We start from the raw sequence: 5601 nt of genomic DNA, 5'->3' as shown, positions 1-5601 counted from the left end.
TTAAGTGGCTCCCTAAAGCCCCTCAGAGACAAGCATTATGAAGAAGTGAGACAGGCCCATGAAAAATAATGCATGGGGGTCCTGCACTGCATGGGGGGGGGGTCTCATTCTGTGTAAAGGGGGAGAGATCTTTGGATACTCCTTGATGTTACAGTATGAGAATATGGGTTGAATCATCGAATTTTCCTGAAGGTGCCAGAAATCTGGATTTTTCTGCAGAATCTCTAGTCCTTTCAACGTGGGCAATTGTATCAAAATAAGTTGGTGGGCTGTATTTTACCTATGGGTTGCCAGTTCACAACTCTCATTCCGAGGCAGGAATCGGTTTGACTCAATTAAATGAAATATGAAGATTTAGACCTGTAATAACCTCAGAAATGCATTATCCCTGTTCTTTTGGCAGGCGGAGAGGAAATGGAAGGCCCAGACTGGATTAGCAGCTAACCTAAACTCACACAGTAAATTTGTCAAAAACCTTGAGACCGAAAATCTCAGGTCTCCCAATCTCATATAGAGTATTGTTTGTACCACACCTCACCATAGTAGTTAACCATTGCTGCATAACAAATGACCCCAAAACTTATTTTAAATTTAATTTAATTTAGTTTTTTATACAGCAGGTTCTTATTAGTTATCTATTTTATACGTATCAGTGTACACATGTCAATCCCAATCTCCCAGTTCATCCCACCACCACCCCACCACTTTCCCCCCTTGGTGTCCATACGTTTGTTCTCTACATCCGTAACTGACCCCAAAACTTAATGGCTGAAAACATCAGACATTGTCTCACAATTTCTGTGCATTGTGAAATGCTTAGCTGGGCGCTTCCGGATCAAGGTACTCATGACGTTGCAGACAGGCTGTCAGCCAGTCTGCAGTCCCATTGGAAAGCTCCCTTCTCTAAGCTCACTCGGGGGCTTGTTGGCAGGAGCTGGTGCCTCGCAGGCTGTTAGACTAAGGGTCTCAGTTCCCCACTGGCTGTTGACCAAAAGTCTTCCTCGGCTCCTCGACACATGGGCCTCTCTGTAGGGCAGCTCAAAACACAGCACCTGGCTTCCCTCGGCATCAGCAAGTAAGAGAGCAAGTGGGAACCCAAAACTGAGCCCACACTCTTTTTATAGCCTAATCTCAGGAGTGGCGTCCATCACTTCTGCCACATTCTGTTTGTTAGAAGTGAGTCAGTGAGGCCAGCCCACAAGCAAAAAGAGAGAGTTACACAGGCACATGAACTCTAGTAAGGTAGGTGTCATCTGAGGTCACCTTAGAGGCTGCCTACACACTCGTTATCTTACAAATACATGCCAGGGGCCAGCAAGCCATGGCCCACTGGCTAAATCCAGCTGTTACCTGTTTTCATAAATAAAGTTTTATGGAACAAAGCCACGCCCATGTGTTTATGTATTATTTATGACTACTTTTGCACTTACACCTACAGAGTTGTGTGGTTGCAACAGAAAGCATATGACCAGCAAAGCCTAAAAGTATGTATTGTCTAGTCTTTTACAGAAAATGTTTTCTGGTTTCTGATGTATGCAATCATAAGACATTTTTTTTTTAAAGATGGAAGATTGAGGGCTTCCCTGGTGGCGCAGTGGTTAAGAATCCGCCTGCCAATGCAGGGGACACGGGTTCAAGCCCTGGTCCAGGAAGATCCCACATGCCGCGGAGCAACTAAGCCCGTGCGCCACAACTACTGAGCCTGCACTCTAGAGCCTGCGAGCCACAACTACTGAGCCCACGAGCCACAACTACTGAAGCCTGCATGCCTAGAGCCCGTGCTCTGCAACAAGAGAAGCCACTGCAGTGAGAAGCCCGCGCACCGCAACGAAGAGTAGCCCCCGCTCGCCACAACTAGAGAAAGCCCTCGGGCAGCAACAAAGATCCAACCCAGCCAAAAATAAATAAATAAATAAATTAATTAAAAAAAAAAAAAAAGATGGAAGATTGAGGTGGAGATGCCAAATTCATCACTTGATTGAATTTCTCTTGGTGCTCTGGCATTGTAAATGTCACGGTGGTAGTTCCATAGGACAGTTATCTGGGAAATCTCAAAACAGCTCTGTGGTCTGGGTTGAGTGGGTAAGATATAGCTTCAATTCCCCAAATCCTCTTCTGTTCATTCTGCACCACATATGGTCATTCACCTTTCCACTGGGAAACACCACTCTAAAAACCTTTGATGAAAAGACGGATACAAAACATAGTTATAATGACCTCAAGTAGTGGAGTAAATATTTAGCATTATCTGTGAGCTTCATGGACCTGGACTCCAAACTTGAATTTTCCCAACTTATTTCATTTCTCTTAGCCTCAATTTCCTTATCCTTAAAATCCAGATTGTAATACTGACTTCATACTTTTGGTCACAAAAAAATGCTTTACAGCACCAGTTACAGGGCTAGGTACATAACAGTTCAGGAGATGCCAGTCATTACGTGTAAAGCATTTGATGGTTTCCCATTGCTTATTTCAGCAACAGCCAATAGGTTCATTTCAAGTATCAGTTCTGATTATATAACAGTGCCAGAAGTCCTACATTTTCAAAAATTTTCCCTGGGGTCCTCTTGCCTTTGGATACATTACTTCCTCCACCCCAGCCCCTGGCCCATTGATGAGTTTACTACATGTCTGTTTCCTAAGAGCCACCTATGCCCTAAAATTCCTGCTCAGAGAAGCAGTCAGCAGACCGTGTAGGCTAGCATCAAGAGCTGCTGTCTGGTGAGCTTTCATTGGGGCTGAGCGTGAAATGCAGTCAAAGAATCTGATTGAAGTGTAGAAGTATAAACAGAAAGTAAAGTGTCATGCACACTTCATTCTTCTTGGGATGAAAACATTGCTGTCAGATAGGTAGGAGGTCTTTAGGGTGACCTTATATGAATTTTTGATGTAACAGCCTTGATTTTGCCCTCAGGAGTCAAGAGATCAGCCCCACTTGTTGGGTGTGATTTTAGACTCTGGGAAAATGCACACAGCATCACATTACCACTAAGGCTTCAAATTCATCAAATAGTTTGAGCTTGTTAGAAGGTGTCACATCCTCAGCCTGGCTCTCTCTCCAGAGCATGTCTCCCTTCATGCCTGCCGGGGGTCACCACCTTGATTGTCTCTCCCCATTCATGATACCACCATCTACCTGTCCCCTGAACAGAACACTGGCGGTCTTCCTAGCCTGCTTCCTCTCACTCTTAATTCCTTCTCTCACGCTCAATCGTACCAACTTTGGATTCTACCTTCTGGCTGGTTCTCGCTCTCAAGTCTGTCTCTTTATCCCATTGTTTTTGGGAACTAAAGAGCCCTCACTTCAGCTCTTGGTCTCCTGACCTTTAGCCTCATAATCCTCTAACCCACCCTCCAAATTATATTTGCTGTAAATTTTTTGCTAAATTATAAATTCATTCAGATTGTTGTCCTTTGTAAGTCCTTTGTTGACTTTGCATTGCCTGCTGAGGTTCTCTATTTCCTAACTCTTCTGGTATTATTTCTCCTTTATGATATATTTTTTCTAAGTTTCCTAGTTTGAAAATACCTCCAATTATTCAAAGGATGAAAGCAATGTAGGACATGAATATCTACTTTCTCATTAACACAAGGACACAAGTAAAAAGACACCATCTATTAAAGGTGATAAGAAATGTTCACAAATAGTGATAGTATATGACATTTACTAAGGAGTTTGGCAATAGCTCCAAGTGTAGTACAAAATATGCCCTGCATACACGCAGAGTAGAGAGCAATCACTTTCAGCCAGGGTGGTCGGCATTGTGAGGAGTTGGTATTTGAGCGGGGCTCTGTAGATGGTGCAAACAGTTGTGTGGAATGAATTGACTGGACACACTGATTGAACTTGAGTAATTAGGAAAAGAGAAGAATCAGAAAGAATTAAATATATAAAGATGATGGGATACCTTATCTAGCTTCTCTAAGTCTTGGCTTCCTCCACTGTGAAATGCAGATAATTATATTAACCTTATTGAATTATTGCACAATTCAGGTAAAATAAATGCGTATAGATTGCTCAGCATGGTGTCTGCATGTAGTCTGTGTTCAATAAATGTCCACTATCATGATGATGATCATCATTATTATCATTGCTATGATAATATTAAATTCTTGAAGATGTTCCCTTTTATGGCCTTGGAGAACAGAAAGAGGAAAAATTCCATAATAAACCAAAGATAGCAATCAAATGATAGGAGGAAATTGGAAAGTGTATGTCTTTTATATAATGTGTTACCATGTCAAATGCCTGTGTCTTTCCACCATTAGTGAAGGGCACAGAGCCCAGAGACTAAATATTGTTTATCTATGTATCTGTCAAGGCACCAGGTCCAAAGGTCCTAATATAGAGCAACTATCCACAAAGTTTTTTGGATGTTGAGTTGAAGTAGAAGGACAGGTTTCAAGATTGAAAGTAGCCCCACAAGTCACATGTCGCAAAGAGATCAAATCAAATGATTACTGGCAAAGAAGCCATTGGATTGGAGATGTCAAAGTCATTGTTGAACTTGGAGAGAGTGCCTTTGATGTATTTCTTGAGACAGATGCCAGGAAGCAATAAATTGAGGACCAATGGGTTGAGGGAATATATACTGGTATAGACCACTCTTGAGAAATTTGATAATAAATGAGCAAAGAGAGTGAAGTAATGGTTTGAGGGGAAAAAAGGGTTAAGGAGAGGTTATTTTTAAGTAGAGAATTAAGTGTGATTGTGGGCCATAACAAAGGAGCTGGTAGAGAAAGAGAGGGTAAGAAAGTGGCGTGAGAGAGAAAGAGGATAAATAATGGTGTATGGTTAAAAGAGGTGGATTCTAAAGGTATAGAGAGAAGAGCCTAGGAAAAGAGAAATACTCCCTCTAAAACAGAAAGAAAGAAGCAAGAACAGTAAAAATATACAAATTTGAGGGAGAGCCTCGAACATGGAGATTCACTGGGGAGAGTTGGCTCCTGTATCCTCCATTCCCGTAAGTTAAAAATACCTAGTGAGAGAAAGAATTAATTTTTAGAGCCCTGCATATGTCTTTTACATCTTTGCTTAATTTGTGTACTCTAAACCATCAGGGTGTCTTCTTCCTCAAAAAAAGATATCATCAGGTGTCTAAGCTACAAAGAGAAATATAGGGAATAGCCAAAAAAAATTTTTTTTTTAAATATTTTATTTATTTATTTATGTATTTATGGCTGTGTTGGGTCTTCGTTTCTGTGTGAGGGCTTTCTCCAGTTGCAGCAAGTGGGGGCCATTCTTCATCGCAGTGCGCGGGCCTCTCACTATCGCGGCCTCTCTTGTTGTGGAGCACAGGCTCCAGACGCGCAGGCTCAGTAATTGTGGCTCACGGGCCCAGTCGCTCCGCGGCATGTGGGATCTTCCCAGACCAGGGCTCGAACCCGTGTCCCCTGCATTGGCAGGCAGATTCTCAACCACTGCGCCACCAGGGAAGCCCCCCAAAAATTTTTAAGCTGTATTAATTCAGGAGACATTTCTCCCCCTGGCAGGAGTCAACCTGGGTGTGTCCAGAAATGAAGAGTCTACCCTTTAAGCTCCAGCCTGAGTATAATATGAACGTTCATTCAGTGAACCCAAGGTCTTTTCTGCAGTGAACT

The sequence above is a fragment of the Balaenoptera musculus genome, chromosome 21 (genome assembly GCF_009873245.2).
Source record: "Balaenoptera musculus isolate JJ_BM4_2016_0621 chromosome 21, mBalMus1.pri.v3, whole genome shotgun sequence".
NCBI lineage: Eukaryota > Metazoa > Chordata > Mammalia > Artiodactyla > Balaenopteridae > Balaenoptera > Balaenoptera musculus.
Note: the sequence above shows the minus strand (reverse complement) of the source record.